General features: G+C 37.2%; 1 long non-coding RNA gene across 2 annotated transcripts in view; it reads left to right on the forward strand.

Annotated features, from left to right (window-relative positions):
• Positions 1-6,816: 6,816 nt before the first annotated feature.
• LOC135579023 (uncharacterized) overlaps positions 6,817-21,938 on the forward strand; it is a 50,213-nt gene continuing 35,091 nt past the window's right edge. For both annotated transcript variants that reach the window (XR_010471268.1, XR_010471269.1), the window contains exon 1: positions 6,817-7,161. This is a non-coding gene — a long non-coding RNA (uncharacterized LOC135579023). The remainder of the gene's footprint in view (positions 7,162-21,938) is intronic.

The following is a 21,938-nucleotide window of genomic DNA, read 5'->3' on the forward strand; positions in this document are numbered from 1 at the left end:
TGGAAAGTAATAATTTACTTGCTGTTTTGTGAAATGGGTGTGAAATCACAGGCCGACCCCTGAATCTGTCCTTGCATTGTGTGGATGACCCAGGATCCAGTCTCCAGAGAGATGAATCATTATCTGAATTGTATGACTCAAGACTGATTTTTAAGGTTAGTCAGATTGTGCTGTATCCCGGCATGTATAAAATGAGTAAAGGACTTTATTTACCCTTATCTCGAAGTGAAGCGTCAGCTCTTCACTCTTTTCTGAGATACATATAAATGACTTTAAGTCCTCTTTATGTTCTAGTCTTAAACTGATACTTGACTTATTTCTGCTGTGTGGTTTGTGCTCAAGGAGAAAAAAAAAAAAAGAAAGGAAAGAAAGAAAAAGACAAATTTTTTTTAAGAAAAAGACAAATAAAGTAAAAAAAAAAAAAGAAATTTCATTAGATATTCACTTCGACATTCTGGCCCCAGAAGAAATAACATTAGTTTCATACTTATCCATCTGCTTTTCTGTTTCAGCTGGAAAATCTCTGCTTATAATTTTCTAGGGACATGTGGGCGACCTTCCAGTTGTGCCATTAAAATCCATTACATCCTAACAACATACTAATTAATGTTCTCTGATGGTTCTGCATGCAAAACTGCAGTGGAAAATGCATCCAAAAATGAGAAAGTTCAGAATTCAAAAGCAAAAGTCAAGTGATGTCTCTTACTTTCTTTGGCTGATATGAAACCTTAGTTTAACACATCTGTAAGCACGTTTAAATAATAATTTGAATTTCAGAAAATAATACATCGAATGTTTTTTAAAGTCAGCTCTCACAAGTAAAAAGCTGACCACTCATGTTGCCTAGCAACTCCATTTTGTTACAGGGAATCCAATATTGGGTAGTAATGATTTGCTAGTTAGAAGTAATATTTTGCATGAGAACGATATTAATGCCTCTTCTCATTAGGAACTACACTTCTCCACTAGAATTGGTCAGCATTAGTCCAGAATCATCCATCTGCCTGGGTATGCTTTTGTTTGTATGAAATGGCGGGTGAACATCGTCGTATCAGCAGCGTACTAATAGAACAGCAAAGTGATTCGGAAAATAATGGGGGAATAAAACAGAATCTGTCTTGGGCTTTCACACTGCTAGCACAGTATCACGTTGCACATTTAATAATATGTCCCTTCTGACGATTTCAAAGACCTTTACATGCATTCAAGTTAGAAATGGTAAGTCATCATATCAGCCCTCATGGCCAGGGTTTCCACTGATAGATTCTAGCATCATTTTAATGTTTTTGTCCTTTTACACAATTTTTTATACTGGTTTAATTTTCCCCTACCCCCCAAATTAATTTATTATTTACATTTGCTGAATTCTGACTTATGTCCAAATTGTTACAGTGAGTTCTGTTCATGAAGTTTACTGTTTCCATCTGTCTTTTTCTCTTGAGGAACTGTATTTATGGACCTTTTAAGCTTCTCCCAGGGGAATTATTATACTCCAATATACTGTAAACTAATATCATCTTATAAGCTTTCAGTTCGTGTTTATGATTAATACAAGCACAGCAGAAATCAAGTCCATCCAGACTGTAAGAACCTGGTTTGGCTTGTTGAATCATTGTTTTCTTAACCATTAAACACCCATTAATACCCTTCATTTTAAGCTTGCAGTTAGCCCCACTGACATATGACTTCCCTTGAGCTCTACAGAGCTAATCTCTGACACAGGCTGGAGAAAGACCCCCATGGTGTTTTCCCTCAGCTAATATCAGCCTACAGCTGAAGAACACACTGAGTGAATGGTTATACCTGTACCTCCAAATTAAATAACCTCTGTAAAACTTCTCTTCCATTAATCAATTCATCTTACCACTTTCCACCTTCTCACTTATACTTGTAGCTTCTACAGCCACAATGGTACCCCAGTCTTCAGTATGTGTTCTGTAAAGAAGAAATCCCTTTTGTTTAAGTCTTCTACCTGTTAAGTTGCTCTGGTATTTTCTGATCTAAGAAACAGCCACCATTTCTTACCCATGTATCTTTTGCCTTTCACTTCAGTATTTTAGGAAGAAGTAGTCTGTCACTGCAGACTAAGCAGAATAATTACATCTGCTAAATATATTGTTTTACACAACCTACCAGAAGATCACCTATTTCTTTCCCATGTTAAAGTATCCTTTATTTACTGTTTGTACAGAAATAATACCATATTTTGATTGCATCTGCCACCATTGTCTTTACCTCTTTTTGTTCTATCACCACCTTCTTTTTCTTTTTTTTTCCCCCAGTAGAACCTAAAGTGTGTGTATTTGATTAAAGTATGTGTAGATATACATATATGTCTCTTACATGTGCATACATGCATATGCAGAAAATTTCAGGATTAGGATTCTAGTATTTTGTCTTTTTGAATATGTTTACTTCATCCTCCTGGGTCTCTGTGTTACCAAAGTAATAATTTCCTTTTCTCTGGCAAAAAACCTACAACAAAGACATACATAAACATGTTTCAGTCTCTACATATGTCGTCATCATCAGGGTAGATCAACTTAAAAGTAAGCAAGTATTACATCAGCTGACTAGGACAGTGTACTGCTTCATCTAGCTGATCTACAAAGAGATTTCATAATGTTTTCTAAAAAAAAATAACATTTTATTGTAGCTTATTTTTATTTCACAATATTCCATTTTCTGAAAGTTCACGTTCCACCATATTCTCTACATACACATTTCTCTTCAGAATTAGCAGCAAGTTCAGGACACAGTGCAGTTCAATACAAGTGTCTACCATCATTGAGTTTATGTGGACGTCTAAATGCAAAATTTGACCCTCTGATGTCCTAACTTATGATACAGATTTAGTTATTCCATAAAGTACCTAAAGATTCATTGTGGCTGAATTTGACATTCAGAAAACAATATCAGCATGGCTCACATGAAAACAGTTCTGTTTACTTCACCTCATTATTAAAGCAGTCATTGTAATGGACTGCACCGTGCATGTATTCAGAGCTTTCTTACACATGTGGATTATAAAAAACAGCACCTATACCTAGTGACAAAGCTTATGTACAAATTACTAGGCATTACTAAATTTAAAATGCTGATGAGTAAGAGTACATTTAGCTTCATAAAGGTTTCTTTTTCATGCCAAAATTTTTAAATGCATTACTGGTGTGCCTTTCCAAACAGCTGTGGCATTAGATGTTAAGAACCCAAAGAACATTAAATTACATAGATGAATGCACATTATCAGATTCATAATGATATTATGGATGGTTCCCAACTCTGTCAGTATACATTATTACTTCGACCTCAGCTTCCCCAAAGTGGAAGAGCCTCAGAATCCATTTTCTGAGGACAAGAAAACTTTTTAATTATATCAACCACTATTTACATATTGCACTATTCAATTGTAAGAAAATACTGTCACAAAGAATATTGTGTTATGTCCTTTACATGGTGTTTTCACACTAAAGTGTGAAGCACTGTACAGTTTTTTTTAGATATCTCACCAAAATCTTCTGGTTTGGCTTTGGTATTCCTCATAGCCAATGTCAACATTTTTACAGTGGCATTTCTTTACAAAAAGCTTAGATGACTGGAATGAAGAGATATAACTAAGTCAGATGGTAAACCTGTTATTCTGGAATGTCATCAAGTGAGTGTATTTGCTTAAGCAAAAAATTTTGTTAGGATTTTGTTTGTTTTGGACAGTTCAGAAATGTTAGCCAATTCAAATAAAGGTGGAAGATTCTCATTTATTTCAAAGGAGGATCTAAGCAGCAATAGAGACGTTCAGGGGATTGCCTATGGCTGCCTCCCATCAGGTGAAGTGAGAAACCAAAGATCACTCTTTTGCAATCAACAAGAGCTCTTGAAGCCTTTTCTGTTCTGACATTTCATCTTCTGTTGCTGCTTTGTTTTACTTTGAAATCATATTCCTATGTTCATGACAGAATAGGCTGTCCTGAAAACACTGAGGTTCAACAGCTATTTTTACAAACTTCCTGCAAATGTGGAATGAGGAAAAGCTCATATAGCGTGCAAATATAGCTGATGTGAGCTAATACAGAGGGAGGAAAATGAATAAAGTGCCTCTATTGTCACCTCTCATCAGAGAAATAGATGCATAGTGTGACTTGCAGGGAACCTGTGGAAGAAGTAAAAGAGATCCTGGACTACAATTAACCACTGCTCACTTCCCCAACTATGTAAACCATTGCATGGATCTTCAAACAGAATAAGAAGATACATAGCGAGCCAATCACAGAAGTAATGATGCAATCTCACTGCAAGTCCAGAGTCTGCCTGCAGCCCTGAAGTCACGCACTGCGACGGGAAGCTCTGTTATTCCCAAGAATGGCTCCTAAGAAGGTCTGTCCACCACAGCTGGGAAATGCTATGATTTATCTTCCAAAACAGGCTCCCATTCCCAGCAGTAAACAGAAGATGTTCTGCTTCATAATTCCTGCACTAAGGGACGCAATTGCTTTTCTTTGGAAAACTCCCCTGGAGCTCAGTTGTCCCTGCTTATAACAGTCTCTCCAGTGGACTGTAACATTAATTAAACATTTTCTATTTTGTATGCTTTAGTTTGATGCAGTTCATGTTTTCCCAGTGGACATAACTTCCTTCAGGATTAGACAAACTGAACAGAACCTGAGCTGATATCTTCCAAAAAGCAGAAAAAAATGCTTTTATGCAACACGTCTTGTGTTTTAGTCTTTCTGTGGGTAACTGCTTTTTTCCAGTATATTTTCTAGTTGCTGAGAAAATTATATCTTTGCTACAAAGATATGGAGAAAAGTTCCTCAGTGAGTCTGGGTCACTGACAAATAGTTGCCCAAACATTGCAGTGTCTGTGTAAGCTCTACACTACAGTTACCAGCAAGTGTTGGCTCCTTTCTGATATGAATTCTGCAGAACATGTATTCCTCATTCTCAGAGCTCTAACATATCTGGCTCAACAGTAGGTATTTCTCATACTTTTCGTGGTTACGACTTCAGCTTGTGGAAGATTTGCTTTTATTTGTCTTTTTGTTTTCTGACTACTGTGTGAAGTTCTCCATCTTGTGTTCTGTCTTTTATTTCTCTCAATTAGTAATTATGTTTGGAATTTTCAGTCAAATGGAAACTAGATACTAAAATCCCATTAATGTTCAATTAGACAGACAGTTCTAATGGAGACCCAGTGAAAATCTGTATCATTATTTTTCACCCTGTTCTAGTCTACCACAATACGGCTCATTCTTCAGCCCTAAGCTAAACATTTCTTTTTTTTTTTTCCTTTAATAAATATTGGCCCATTGAATCTCAATTAGACATGTATTTATGCCATGGTATCAGTGATACTGTTGTGGTTATTAAATATTTTATCTACTCTTTACAGACAAAAAGCTGACTATCAGATAACACTGACATGATATTAGGCCTAATTAATCTATACAACTTTTTCCAAGTTCATTTCTTCGCACTCATACTGAAGTTATTGCAAGAAAGTCCAAATTTATTTCAGTGGAAATCACATGGCAGTGTTAACGTTTCCTCATTTCTTAGGGTAAGGAAGTCTTCAATCCAGGCTGATGTCTTTGTGATGTTTGCCTTGAAGAACACAGAACAGGGATGTATGAGATGTATGAGGAAATTTAACAACTTGAATCAAAAGAAACACTCTTTCAAAACAGCTTTTTGTATGTTTTTTATTTACTTTACTTACTCCCTAAATATTTCTTTACCTTACTGGCCAAAACACTGAAGTATCAAACTCTTGGTGGCTATTTCAGTCACTTGTTAACTTTTCTGAAATACATGTCAGTAATTTTTATCATATTGCAAATCTAAAATTATGTAAAAGTAACCAATAGCTAACTAAAATTTATGCTAAAATTTCTTTAGCTAAACAGACTTCTCATTCTTTCATTTTTCTTTTCAAAGGAATTTTAAACATAACAGAAAATCATCACTATTTCCTTAATTCTCTTCATTTTAATTAAGAACTCATTTCAGGCCTATCTTTCCCAACTTGCCAGAAGAAAAAAGAAGAAAAAAAAAAAAAGGAGAAAGTCATTAAGGTCATAACAGGAAAGTTTCACATTGCCCTTATACATGACATAGAATATTCTCTTTACCTTTCTGTCTCTTTGTTTCACAATTATTTTATGCCTTTTCTAGACTGCAGCCTAAACTCAAACCTGTTCTCTAATCACCATGAGTCCTGCTCCCATCATTTTATTCTTCATTGCAGCTCCCCTTTTCTTTTGATACATTTTTTGACTGCTTCCGAAAAACACAAAGTGCATTTCTGTGATGAAAATTTAAAATGTAATAAAAAATACTCATTTATTTAGAAGGTTCATTTAATCTGAAAAATTACTTAGTTGAATCTTCTTTCTGTAAAGAATTTGTCAATATTCTAGTACAATTACACCTGGAAAACCTCCAGTGAAACTACTATTTATGATGAAAAACATTATTTTGTCAGTATCACTGATTTTCAAAACACAAGCTTTGCAAGCATTTTTATTTAATGTAACTATATTCACCACACAGATATTGTTGGTTGCATGTAGGATTGTCTTTGCAGCCTTTTTGCTGACAAAGTAAATTTTTTCATCATAAGCCACTAAGCCCTATCCCTCTAACCCAAGCACTGTTGTCCCTGTCTACTGTTGACACAGATGGCCAATTTCTGTTACACATAAATTTAATACAGCATGTCTCATTGCCTTTCCCATTCAGCAGGCCACACACAAAGCACTAGACGATGTGAAATACAATTAACATGTTCCTTGTGAGAAGGGACAAATAGTGTGAGCATCTTTTACTTATTTGCTTTTTCATTAAGAAGTTTCAACAGCACACTAATGAGGAGGTTTCTCTTAGTCAAAGAGGTTTGTTCTGGGTGTCCATGTCCAGATGCTGGGAGTGGGTGGCCTGCAGGGGTGGCCTCTGTGAGGAGAGGCCAGGGGCTGCCCCATGCCAGACTGAGCCAGCCCCAACACACCCACCATGGACAATGCTGAACCCTTCAGCCTGGTGATGCCTTGGGGAAAACGTATTTAAGAAAGGGCAAAATGTCACACAGCAGTGAGGAAAAACAACAATGCTGTGAACATCAAGGTCAGAGAAGATGGAGAGGAGGAACTACTCCCAGAGCTGGAGCAGGTATTTCCCCATAGCAGTTGTGGAAGTGACCACAATGAGGCAGGTATTCCCTGCAGCCCACATGGAGAGGACCATGCCAAAGCAGGTGGATTTTTCCTGAAGGAACTGCAGCCTGTGGAGATGAGCCAAAGCTGGAGCAGGTTTATCCTGGAGGACTGCAGCCCATGAACAGGACCCATGCTGGAGAAGGGGAAAGTGTGAGGAGGAGGGAGCAGCAGACAGGAGCTCAACTTCTCATTCCCCATCACTGTGCTGCTTGGTGTGGGTAGAGGAGGTAAAGGAGTCAGGAATTAAGGGGTGAAGTTGAGCCTGGGAAAAAGAAGGGTTGTAAGCAAGGCATTGCTTGAATTTGTCTTTGTTTCTCACTCTCCAAACCTATTTTATTTGGCAACAAATTAATTTTCCCCAAGTCAAGTCTGTTTTGCCTGTGACAGTAACTGGTAAGTGATCTCTTTGTCTTTATCTCAGCTCATGAGCCTTTCCATTTTATTTTTTCTTTCTGTCCTGTTGAGGAGAGGGAGTGAGAGAGCAGCTGGGTGGGTGTCTGGTAGCCAGCCAAGGTGAACCCATCACAAGTTTTTATGTGTCTTTGGTTCAAGGTACTTGCCAAAGTCACAATTCTAGTTTAGGAGCAAGTTTGTAGATTTTTCCCAGATCAACACATGGCTTATTTTTCGAAGGCCAGAACTTCTAGAGTAAGCTGCAGACTCTTTCTTGTTCTGGGTTGTTTTTTTTTTTTAACAAGCTGGTTTTAGTTTGTTTAATTAAGGCTATTTTGAATTATACGATGTTCCTTTATTGCTGAGTAGGACTATGTAAGTATATGGCAAATATGATGCATTGTACAACAGTGATTAAGCATAGTGTGTTATAATAAACAGGTTCATTGTATTAGCAAAGGGTAATTTTGCACATGCTGATGTATCACCGATCTGCCGTATTTTGTGTGTCAAGAAATGAGATAGTTATGAGCTCCTCATTTTTACCACTTTATCAAAGTGCATCCACTGGAACAGTGCATACAAGTGGAAACCACTTCTACTGGAATGTGGCAGTATGAAATATTATTCACTAACCATTCCCATTACTCATGTTAGAAAGAAGCAGGATGGCATCAAAGGAATCTAACTGCAGAGATTCGAGTGGTGAATAAAACTAATTAGAGTCACATTTAATATCTTTATGTGGTTTATGTCAAACTAAGAGTATGTCTGTACTTCCCATGGCAAGTAATGGGTCTCTTAATTTTTTTCCATGATAAATCAGTATAGTTCTCCATCTCAGATAATACTAGAATAACATGAAATTACAAGTATGTTTTTAGAAAAGTATTTTAATCTTCTGTCTACCTTGCAAGAAGGAATGTTAACATATAAAACCAGTATTATGGTTAATGATTCAACCTGAGGTGTGAGACAATTTCTATTTTCAGCACCAATACAGACTACATAGATTAAAAAATGAATAGAACAGTTACAAAAAAACCTCACTGGTAATTAGAGAGAGGGCTTTCTTCAATTTTCTATTACATAGGACTTATCCTATGGAAACAGAAAAATAATTCATCAGAATCAATGGAGTAATTCTGGGTTTATACCAAGTCAGAGCAAAACTGATTATTGAACATAACTACCAGAAAATATACCCCAGTATTCTTCCTCATGCAAATTCAGGTGAAATGAATTATTGACTTTTTGAGAAGAGTAGTTTTCTTATTTTTAAATTCCTACAAAAACAAAATCAGAAAGGAGTAAATACACCATTCAGTTCCTCTCTGTAAAAATCCATGATACCTAAGATATATGTGAAAGCTGATCCCAATTTACCTTTGAAAATGCAGACCTGTTAAATATTATTAAGGGATTTTATCTACCTCAAATTAGGCACATTAATGTTAGTCATTCATATGAAAGACAGGGACCTCACATCCATTTTAAAGACAATGGAAAGAAATAGGCACACTATATCTTTTCTAAAATACAACAGGTGCTAAAACAGGTAGAATGAAAATCCATGTCACTATTTTTTCCTTTCCTGATTTAAACAAAAGGCTGAGAAGTCTGATTTAGAATTAATTAAGACCAGTTAAATCAGATGAGATCAATTCTGTCCTATGCTTTAAAAAAAAAAAAAAAAAAACAAAGCCACACTCACTTGCTTTTCATTATTTTTTATGACTTAAGGAGCACATATATAAACAGGATATGTCTGGCAATGTCTACTTGGATGTGCATGATGCAATTTTCTTTTCTACCCACAAAGATTGGTCAAGAAAATTATGTTTGCCTTCAAGTGCAATTGTTATCAACAATGATAGCAGAGCCTTCAAAACAGCTGGTCCGGTTTTACTCCAAAATAAGAAAATTAAAAGTCAAATGAGTTTCCATTCATTTTAAAATTACAGAAGAAACACCTAAATGCAGATTTATGGCAACCAGGGCTGTTATAGATCTTTATTTAACAGTATTTCTAATTAGTAGTCCTATTTAGCACTAGTTAACATTAATTAGTATTAATATTTAGTACTAGGAAATATTAAATGTCTGCAACACAATCAATAGAATAAAAGCAACTTGCTCAAAATTCTCACAAAATCAGAAAACAGTCTAGGTTTATTGAGAAAATTGTGTTCCAGTTATAATTACGTTGATAAATGTTGTGGATCAAATCTTCCTCATTTAGAGATGCATTATCATTGTTGGGAGGGAATTTTCTTCTGTTTCCTTGTGTTCAACCACACATGTGCAAATATGAGCTTTTCAAGTATTTGCTCCTCATAAAACACTGCAGTTGTGCATTTCATGAAACACACAAACAGGCATCTAACACAGTCAGTAGCTATGTATGTGTTAAAGAACTGTTTCATTATTTTTAGCATTCTTCAACAAGCTCCTGCATAATAATTTCTATGTCAATATGCCTTAGTTCAAAAATTTTAACAGAATCATATATGTTCCCTAATGAAAGGTACTACAAGTGTTTTCCTAATATACAGAATTTTAAAAGTCATCATCTTCAAAATATCAGTTAAGTTTTGCAAGACAACTATATATAGGGCATATGGGATTGACATTTTAGAATAATCATGAAAATTATTTGCAAGCAGCTCATTAAATACATCTTTAATATATAACTAACACTTAGTAAAGTACAATAAGAGGTTTCTGTGTAGTCAATCACTTTCTAACAATTATTTAACATCTTATTCTGTCCTATTGCTTACTAGTTCTTTTTAAATGTGTGAGGCTAGCTTTAGGAAGGTCTGCATTTAAGATTGAGACACATATGCAAGGTGTTTAAAAAAGACGGACCCAATTTGAAATCAAACTGCTTTGAAATTGCGTGCATCTTTTTGAAACACCCTGTATTTCTGTCATCAGTGCTTGGAGTTGAAAAACCTTATCTTGTAAAGCTAAGAATTTTTGTTTGTCAGTAATGAAATTGATATGACGCCTTCTTGTTGGAAGGCAGTGAACAGCAAGTTAATTTAATCTTCCACAATTATAGGTGAGACATGCACAAGTCTTTCAAAATATATTTGCTACATTAAATGATTTTTTCTGGAAAAAAACTAAGGGAGACAGTAATTATTCATAATGGGAAAAACTCTTGTATCCTTGAGAACTAATCTTATTTCAGCTAATGCTATTAGCAGAACAAGCTTGGTCAAAGACATATGTAAGTGCATTACTTCTAGATATGTTCTACAGCATTGTGGTACAAATGGAAGGCTATTGAAAACATATTCTTACTCAAACATTCAACAGCACGGCATGAGATCTTGAGAACAAAAAGTCAGACACAAAAGTGTACTTACTGTCAAAAAAAACCCATAAAACAACTATGGGAAGATACTGTTTTTAAAAGCCCTTGAATATTTAAAGTAACAATATCATGTTTATTAACCACCACCTGGAAACTAGCTAGTTTTCTGTTTGCTTGTTTGTTTTGACATTCACCCCACTGAAAGCTGCTTCAGAGACTTATTGTGATCTGGAACAATTTAAGCATCCATTGTTCTAATTGTCTTGCTAATTATGCCTCTTAACAACTGAAACACATGTTGGTTTGATTTCTGTTCTGGCTAGAGATGTCTTCAAGCAAGTTGGCACATAATGATCTTTTTCAAAAACTGGGTGTCAAGTCATAAAGCCTACTGAAAGACTTTTGAAATCTACAGAGGAAGTACCTCTAATTTCATTCCACTGACTATGAGACTTGACATAAAACAGCCATGTGAAAAGCTCTGATATTTATCTTTGCTGATGAGTACTGCTCTATGCAAGCTTCTCCTAAGACACTGCTCCATAAAAGGATCAGCCTTCCAAAATTAAAAACCCAACCTCCCACAAAACCCATGGGAACTCCAATTTGGGGCCCATGTTTTTTTTTGAGTTTCATGCAATTATCAGATTTGGCTCTTTATTTCAGCTTCACTGTTGTGCTAAAAATATCAAACTGGGATTACAAATCTAGATTATGTTCTCCTATCTGCACAAACTGTAGGCATGAAGACAACTGAAGAATTAATGGAGCAAAAGATGAAGAACCGTAAATGCTGGCCAGGTCCTTTAAGTACTGCATTTTGATTATTTCTTATCAGGTTATTTTTTTTTTCTTCCAGTACCAGGAATATGTGACTCATAACTGGGAGAAGAAAAGAAGCAATAGAAAGGAATAGGTAGTAAATGCTGGTTTGCCACTTCAAGATGAAATGCAACACATCAGTGCAAAGGTTAACAAACCTTAGCACAATTTGTCTACTGGATGTGTGTGTTTTTAAAATATTAGGTGCTTAATGGTGTTGCTGACAGTGGATTGCAAAATTGCATTCTGTTACAGAAAATGTGCTTTGCAATATTTTCACTTGATGCCTATAACTTTGTTTGCTGACAGCTGTAATAAGCTACCATCTGCAGATGATTCACATTGTGACTCACCATAGCTTGTGCTAGGTGAACAGCAGCACATCAGAATTACTCTCTAATCAGTTAATTGAATCTCCATGAAGTAGTATATTGACTTTGTGTTGCTCTTTTGACCTATGCATTTTTATTACATAGTACTGATCCTTCATTCATTCGTAACTGGTCTGCTCTACATCTGCCCTTTTTAAGTATTAGAGTTAACTTAGGCATCGGTTTTCTTGCCATTTATATCCTCATTAAATATGATTAATAGAAAGCAAGTACCCAGTTTAGAATGGAATTAAAGATTTTCTCATATTTTTGTGATTTCGCCTGTGGATGGGCATCATGCACGCACATTGCCTTAAAGAAGCACCTCTTGACATGTCTGGAATTGATCTAGGCAAGATGTAGGAAAAGTAAATAGAAGTACTACTATCTCACTTTGCAAATAGGGAACCCATAAGGATTAACTACTTTGCATGGGATGTCATACCCCAGATGCATGAGATTCAGTTCCTTCATCACAAGACAAAGCCTCTTTGAAATTCTGGGTTTTCTGGCATTTACTTCTTCACAATGTCAACTCCCATGAACCAATACTTCAGGTGTTAAGGGAAGTTAGTGAATTTTTTATTCTTTTTAATGGGGAAGGGGTTGTGGGGTTTGGGCTTTTTTTACTGTTGTGTGCAGTGAATCATAACACCCTGACCAGTCAGTGTCATGAGTATCATCCTCATCATCTAAAGTATTAATTGTGTTCAGGGTAGTCTTGGAGAATAAGACAGAACTGCTGGAGTCCAGCCCTGCTCCAACAGAATTTTTCACAGGATCAGACTCCAGCTGTGCCAAGTCAATTCATTTTCCTTTTCTCATCCTGTCAATATTGACTTAAAAGTTTTTCATAAGGAATACGAGACAGACAAGACCAGCTAATTGGGAGGGGGGGAAAGAGGACGTCTTTCATTATCAGCACAAGCTGTGCTGCCTCATAAACAGTGAGTGATCAAATTTAATAAAGATAAACCCTTGAATTCCTGCTGCTCTACTGCAGCAACACACTGTGAAGGCTTTGGGCACTGTTTTGGGGGAGTCTGAATCCCAACATATGGAGGGACTGCCAAGAGACACGCAGGAGAAAAACAAGTTCAACTCCTGCATCTCTATTTCCTGCTGTCTCTCTCCAGCCTTAGGCTGCAAAGCCATTTCAGATGCTGATTTTTAACAACACACAAACAATGAAAAAGCAGCCTTAAAAATCAATCTTAGGATACAAAGAAATTCTCTTTAAAGAAGCCAGAGAGTTTGATATTGGATAAAATGCGACAGAGAACTTGAGGTAGAGACAAGTGTGAAGTGAGGATGATTAACTGCCTTTTCTCTACAGAAATTCCTAAATTTAGACTTCAGCTGCCGGAACTCCTGTACATATCAAAAAAATCGTATTTCTTATTATGAAATAAAATTTCCCTGAGAAACAAGATATTTTTCTACCATTTCTGTAAGGCATAGTCTGCATGCTACCCTCCAAGGTATGACTGTGGGAACCTCATAACTAGTATTTTGAGAGCTGATGTATTTTCAAAATTTAATTTAACCAATTCTAAGTCTCTAACCATAGTTGATGGAAGGCAGTAAAAAAGGCAGTCAAAAAGATTAAAAGAAGGAGATAAATTATGATAAATGCAGGGCCCCTGCAATTCCATCTTTATTTCAAAAGGAGTTGTAAAATTGGAAGCTGAATTATAAAAAAAATACAACACACCAACAGAAGGAGGGTGTTTGGGCATGGTCACATATCTAATTGCACCAAAATATGGGAAAACATTTAGAAAGACGAAAGCATGATTTAAGCTGGATATCCCTATTCATAACAAAGCACTGAAGTACAGGGTGTTTCAAAAAGATGGACAATGGATCCAGTTTGAAATCACTGTATCTCTGCAACCATGAACTATTAAATATCATCTCAATGTTGTTAATATAGCAGGTGGAAGCAACATACAGTATTTATAAAAAGGTTACTAAAACATGATAATTCATTAAATGATTTATAAATTTTTGTGCAATTTTAACAGTTGGGTCTATCTTTTTGAAACATCCCAGGAAATTATTTATTGGGTTGGGGGGGGGAGGCTCTCCATCATTAGAAGACTTTTAAGTTCTGCAGAACAAACATCTGACTGTAATGATACAGGGATACTTAATCCTGCCTTCAAAAAGATGGTATGTTTCAAGGTTCATTCCACTCTGATTCACTGGACATGTTATTTATTAAAAGCACTTTTCAGAAAAAAACATGAACATATTTAGTGTCTTGCCATGATAAGAAGTCTAGCTGCATAATGTGTTCAAGTGGGCATAGTTGACTTCTCATTAACCTCACTAGAGAAAAGCAAAGCAAAATGCAGTTCTATTTTTACCTTGTCTTCAATTTTTTGTGATCCATCAGCCTGTTCATGGTGTTATAAGAGCAGCAGCAACACAGGTCAGCTCTTCAGTTTTGTGAACCTAATAACTTAGTGCCTCAGTATGAAGAGATATACTTTTGTATAATGCAAGGATGGCTTCTCCACATGAAAAATTTCATGAAAGAAGTTAAAAACAGTGAAATACCACTACTTCAAATATTGCAAGGCACTCACAACTGTGTCTTTTGAAATTTCTTTGGAAACAGTCACTTGCTGTTCTGTGTTATTGAATAAGAGTCTCACAGTTGGCAAAAACAACTTTTAAATGCAAAATCTGTTTTTTTCCATTACTGTGGGAAAAGAGAAAGAGAGAAAAAAAAGCCTTTTCCTTTTTTTTTCTTTTTTTTTCTTTTTTTTTTTTTTTTTTTTTTGGTGGGGGAGTAGAAGGGGTGTATTGCTATGTTCTCTTTTTAAGTTAGATATTAAGATTTTATTTCCAAGCCTAATAAAGCTCACTCTAATTTAGGGGTAAGCAGAATAAGGAAGGGACAGTAGAAAAAAAAACAGACCCATGAATCTTAATCAAATTAAAATATCTATGTTAAACTGGGTTCTCTCATTCCTAAACACTTGTATGTACTTATCAAGTCTCTTTCTACTAAATACATCAAAGAAACTGGAGCATTGACAAATCTAGATACACTAAAGCAGATATACTTGATTATACTGAGACAAGATATAGTGGATGTTGTAGGGTTTTTGAAAGAGATTATATCCACTAATGCCACAAAAGAACATTGTGATTTACATTATTACAGAAGAGTGCCAAACGAATTAGTAATCATGGGGCGCATACTGAAGTGTCACAAGAAATGCTTCAGCAATCACCTGCCAGAAAAGTACAAGTTCAAAAATTTGTCATATTTGCAGAAACTGTCAAAGCACATAATGAAAAAGCGTAAGTTATCTGTAGTGCAGTTAACCCTGTGCTAACCCATCACACTACAAACTTGAGTTCCACTCTGCTCACTACCTGTGATGTCCTGGACACCAAAACATACAACTAATGCAACAGCTTGTATGATGATGTTTGTTCAATAGTGACAAGAAAGGGTGTGAATTATGCCTGACTAGAAATGCTGTCACCTTAGCAAACAAAAATAGATCCTCACCTCACAGAAATATTGTTAATTCTGGGAACTGATGCCTCTTTTTACTATAGGCTGTTAGCAGTTTTGGATTGAATCACTTTTCATCTTCCATGTTGCCACGGGATTGCAAGGAAAGAAAGACTCATTAAGGAAGGAGAAATAGTGAGAGCAAAGGCAAGATAAGGTAGCTCAGAAGTGACTGCTTTGCTGGGTAAGAGTCTGCCAGGGCCCTGAGGGGCTTTGCTGTCTCTGCCCAACCCTGCCTGGGCTCCCCCAACTCTGCCCACAGTCCAGGACCCCATTTCAGCTCCCCAGCTGCCCTACCTCTGGCTGGGAGAGTGGAATGGGTTCTGCCTGCCATGCCCTGCCTTGACAAACCCTATGAGAAACCCCCGTCACTCCAGATCCTCAGGGATTACCTGTCCCCTCACAGAGATGAGATATATCAGTTTGTGTTCCATTTGCCAAACCAGATTGAGGTATCTTGTACAGTTACAGTTCACACGGTCAGGAAAAAACATCAGAGACAAACATTTGCACACTTGACTGTGAGCCCCAGCCTCTACTTCACACAATTGTGCTGCCTCTTCCCCCTTTCTCTGTTTTCTTACCTCCAGTCTTCTGTTGCACATTGCTACAGCAACAGTATCTACGAATTAAAGATGATCCTTTTCCTAAAGCCTACTGCACAGTTTTCTGTATTCCCTTGTTTTCACCATTTCTTGCAGACACTCTGTAGGAGGGATGCTCGCTGTTCTGGACCCTCACTTTCCCCACGCAGTGCACAGTGCGCAGGACATAGGATGCCATGTGCGGAGACAGCTTGCTCTTTCCCCTGTAAAGAGATTTTCTAACATGACACTAATATGTCAGCCAATGTCTTGGTCAAAGCATGACCCAATATTCCACATACCCTTTATCAAGTCTAGCCCAAAAATCGTTCTTTCTCAGTAGGAGAACAAAGAACTAGGACCCAGATTATAACTTTGAATTGCTCCTTTCAGACCACTTTCTTCAGTTAAAATTGGGAATACAGTTAGAATCTGTAGTTCCTCTAGAATCCCAGCTGTCTTTTAAAATAAGGCCACTGAAGATATAACAGCTAAAACAAGCAGAGAGGGGTAGCAAAAGTTACATCCTGCTTTGATCTTCATAGTGTTATCCTTAACAGATCTAAAACAACTAACACCATGGACTATAAAGAATATATAAAACTAAAAAAAAAAAAAAAAAAAAACAAAGCCTATCTGCGATCAGTGAAAAAGATCCAATGAGAAGCAAGAAGGCCCCAGACTCAAATATTGCTATTGGACTGAAGCATAGTATAAATGATCTGTAAAAATATAAAAATCTGTGGTTTCCTATGCTTGGCTAGGACCTCTGCACAGGCACCCAGCTCAAGCCAGCCCTCCTGCTATTCTACTCCATTAAATTATTTATTTCTATGAACTCTGATGCCTGAGAGTTTGCTTCATGAGTCCTAAGATCCAGACTTCAGAGTGACCCAACACCACGCCCCTGGAGGGAAGGTAAGCAGGATTGGGCTTGGCATATTTCCTCCACGCAGTAAATAATAGAGTGAACCTCGCCATCGAACTCTCTTAAGTCTCACTTTTCTTTGAGTGATCTAAACATTGTTCTGCAGCAAGTAGGAACCTAAATCACTCCCCCCATGACAGATGTATCTATTGCCAAAAACTCACACTGAAGTGCCACAGAAAAAAAATACCGAAGCACTAAGGTTGAGATTTAAGGAAAAACAATTTGTTTTCAGATCAGATACCTGCTGCTTCCAATTTAGATATCGGATAAACTATCTAAAATGAAAGCAGCAGACTAAAATTGAGTGTTTTTCTAACCTCCTCTAATTAGAATCAGCTAGTTCAGTGCATCTGTAACCAGAATCACCTCTTCTTCTTTTCCTGACCTGGGTGACCTACCGAACAGGAGGAGTGAATGTTGTCAAGGAACATCACAGCCTCCAGATAAGAAATGAAGGCTTTGAAAAAACTGTGAACACCCTCTGGGGAAGAAATTAGACTTGTGAACTTAGAGGGGGAAAAAGGCGTACAAATGGTTTAAACAAGAACTGAAGACAGAGGTCAACAGGGATGTTTCCAACTGGAAGTCACCTGCTGGGGAAGAAATTAGTTTTGAACACCTAACACAAATCAATGGAGTAGATGGGAAACATTTTAAATTATTCATCTTTGTCAGGAAATCCTGGTTTCTACCTTCCATGGCTTCCTCTACTCAAAGTGTGTCACTGTAAAGGTATAATCCAAGATGAACTGCAGTCTAAGAACACAAACGTAAGAGGAGAAAAGCAAACATTACACATCTAAGCAAAGGTCCCTGCAACCTGTATCCCACTTCTGAAAGAGGCCTGTACTAAATGTGTGGTAAAAGAGCTCAAGAATAGCAAAAGCAGAGATTGCTACTTTCTCTCATTATTTTACTAGTTTCTAGCAGTTTGCCATATAGCGATTTTTTTTCAGTTAAAAGCTGCATCTGCATCCTGTTTGATAGCCCTTGATTGATTCTTCTTCAATGGATTTGTCTAAGAGTTTTTCAAACCCATTTAAAAAGAGCGCCTCCACAGGAGCCTCTAGTGATGAGTTCCAGACTTTTCCTGCATGCTGTGTGAAAGAGCACTTCCTTTTCTTTGATTTATACCTGTAGCCTGATGATTTGGTCTGACACTCCACTGGACTGCTGTGGTGAGAAAAAGGGGGTAATTTTTCCTTGATACATTTCTCCATGCTACTCTACCATATCCCCCTTCAGGTGTTTTCCAAACTGAAGAGTCCTCACTTCTTGAAACACTTCTCGTATTCACAGAATCACACACAGAATGTTAGGGACTGGAAAGGACCTCGAAAGATCATCTAGTCCAATCCCCCTGCCAGAGCAGAACACCTAGATGAGGTTACACAGGAAGGCGTCCAGGCGGGTTTTGAATGTCTCCAGAGTAGAAGACTCCACAACCTCCCTGGGCAGCCTGTTCCAGTGTTCTGAGTTTCTTCTCAAATTTAAGTGGAACCTCTTGTGTTCCAGTTTGAACCCATTACCCCTTGTCCTACCACTGGTTGTCACCAAGAAGAGCGTGGCTCCATCCTCATGACACTCACCCTTTATATATTTGTAAAATATTGTACTGGATCTTGATGGGATGAAGTTAACTTTCTTTGTAGCAGCCCGCATGTTGCTGTGTTTTACATCTGTGACAAAAACAGGTGTCACTTGGACTAGGAGAGCACTGTAGGTCCCTTCCAACTGAAATAGTCTAGTATTCCATTCCATTCCATTCCATTCCATTCCATTCTATTCTATTCTAACCTTAAAACAATGTTGATAACACAACAAAGTTTTAGCTATTGGCAAACATTGTTTGCACAGTGCTAAGACTCCCTCTGTTTCTCACTCTGCCCCCACAAGAAGTAAGCATACATATGTACGTTCTTTGAGTTAACTATCAATTTTATATCATTGTACCTTTGCAAGCACTTTAGTTTAGATCTTGAGTGCTCTTTTGAAGGACATTTCCCCATACCTCCCATTTACTGAGCTTCAGTTCATCACAGGGTGGAGTAAAAGGATCTCATAGTATCTGAATTACTTTCTCATGAACCTAAACAAAATTATATCTTTTTCTGGAGATTTTCTGTTCTCCAGTTGCTATTGGGCATCCAGTCCACAGGATCAGATTCAAGTTAACGTGAATCAAACTCCATAGTGTTTAAATGCACATAGTGGGTGCATACATCCTCATGTTTCCCCAGGGCTACTCCTAATGCACTTATTAATGTAGATATAGCCTAGGAAGAGAGCAAAATGTGGAAATTCTTATTGTTAAAGGATTCTTTCAGATATATTGGTGAGATTTCCTTTCTGATTAAAGCTTTTTAGTCTGCAGTTTTTCAGTTGTTCCTCATCCACAGTATTTACAAGGGCTCTTTCCTAAAACACACCTCCTTGATACACAGAGACACTGGTATATTCATTAGTGCCTATTAAGAGTTCGAAGCTGTTTATACAGTAGTTGTGTAGCATACCCTATAAATGCCTAATTTTTAGATGTGCTGCAGCCAGCCATGACTATTTCAAGTATGAAATACATGCTTGGTCTATATGGGCCCATAAGACGCATCTACAAATTGCAAAACCCTATGTCAACCTCAGTCCTTTAGTGTGAAATGCTAAAAGCTGCAAAACCTAAGTCTGATGCAATGATTGTTATCCTGTAAGAACCACATCAACACTGACAGCAACATGCAAAAGGCCTTATGCTAACCTTTAAAGGCCCCAAATCATGCCTCTAAGGCCTGTTGTCAACCTGTTATGAGAACTTCTATGTAACCATGAGGTTTGTACCTGGTGATCTTTGCTACAATGTGGAGTTCAAGCATAAGATGATACCAAAGAATAAGAGACTCTACCAGCATTCTACAGACACCCTGAAGCATAGAGAAGATTCAGATTTTTACTGGTGTGATTAGTCAGGAGATAAAAGTGAGGAGACTTACCTTTTTTAATTGAAAGAAAAGGACTAAGTGCCCTTAATGGGTCACACATCCTCATAGAGCTCCACCAAGTGTGTGGATCAGGATTTCAACTAAAGCTATACTGAGTCTTTCCCAATATCTTGTGCTTTTCCATGTGCTCAGTGGTCTTATCTTTTAGATATCCTTACCTCGCCATGGAGGAAATCAGACTCTTTGGTCTGTAGTTCTCATGTTCCCTTCTGTGACTCACAGCCATTTTTGAAATGGGAGTTACTCTTCTAGCACAGTAGCAGTTGCATTGCACTGTCTGCAATGAAAGTTTACAAGGCTTTGTCAGATACTCTGCAGTTACTCCAAAGAATTTTGCCAAATGTCATCCAGTTCTAGAGACCTACCTAACTGGATAGTGGGAATTAAAGTCTTCAGCTGTAGAAAATCCATTACACTTCTCTGCTATGTCTTGTTGATCCCTGAGTACCCCTGGTATGCCCTGGTCATAAAATTCACTCTTTGTCTTCCCATATCTGATGAAGAAGTAAACAACTTCCTACTAGCAACTTGGGCATTCTCTGCAAGCTGCTCTTCAAATTCTTTTCTGGTCTTCAGACTTTTGTCTTTACACTCAAGCTCCTGTGTTTTATGGGCTTTCTTTTTCTTCTCATTTAGACAAGCTTTCAATTTCCTATAATGCTGACCTTTCCTTACAGTAGCCTCTTTAACTTCTCTATCAAGTCTGGCAAGTCCAGTAAAAACTGGGCCTGTTTCACTTGGTGGGATTCTTTTGTTTGTTGTTTTTGTTATGGGTTTTTTTGTTGTTGTTTTGTTCTGGTTTTTACTTTTGTTTTAGGTTGTACCTTTTATAAGACTATTACTAATAGCAGGCATTTATGTAGTACTTTTCCTCAGCAGATATCAAAATGCTTTATGAAGGAAATAAATAGCACTACCTCTGCTCTTGAGAAATAGCTGTCACTAAGCCTTTCAACAGACCACTAGCAAACCAGGAATAGAATCCTTCTCAGTCCCAATAGTCATTACATTGCATGCACCAATAGAGTGGCATTCATATGCTTGTTTACACACTGTAGTGAGCATCCAGCCAGCCATTTCAGCTTTGCTATGCAAAAAGTTCTCTACAACTATATATGGCTTAGTGGACACTAACGGCAATGCAGACAAACAGGAAACTATATCCAAGATAGGTTAACAAAAGCAGTCTTGACGTCTAAATAAATTAAAAAGGAAGAGTTGCTTCAAACTTCTGTTTGTATGGATCAACAATGAACTGTAATGGATAAGCCTGGGTGTTGTAAAAGCATTTAAATTTCAGTACTGAGACAGTTTTCAGATTAGAACAGTTTAAGACTGGGACATGGTGAACTCCGATTTGCAGTGTTCCTTGGTCCATAAAGGAAACTTTTGAAATATCATTGAAAGTGCAACCTTTAATTAAAAATAACCAAAAGAGCGACTGAAAAAAGAAAGCACAGGACAGGGTTTTGTGCTAAATGAAAAACATTGATAGCAGACTAACCACAGTACACTGAAATGTTTCAGAATTCCATTTTAAAACAACTCATTGGACCTCTTTCTCTATCACATGAAGGCTACTTCACGCTGCTTGGCTGGAGAAACAGCCGTAAGGTAAATAAGAATAAAACTTATTGGCACCAGGTAATCCTTGTCACTATCACTTAGTTGAAGTGGTACACGTAATCACTTCAGCGTGAGACCTATTATAGCTCAACTCCAGCTTGAATTTAAACAAGCATCAGAGAACAAGGATGTAAACTAAGAAAGGAG

This window comes from Columba livia, chromosome 3, assembly GCF_036013475.1.
Source record: "Columba livia isolate bColLiv1 breed racing homer chromosome 3, bColLiv1.pat.W.v2, whole genome shotgun sequence".
Classification (NCBI taxonomy): domain Eukaryota; kingdom Metazoa; phylum Chordata; class Aves; order Columbiformes; family Columbidae; genus Columba; species Columba livia.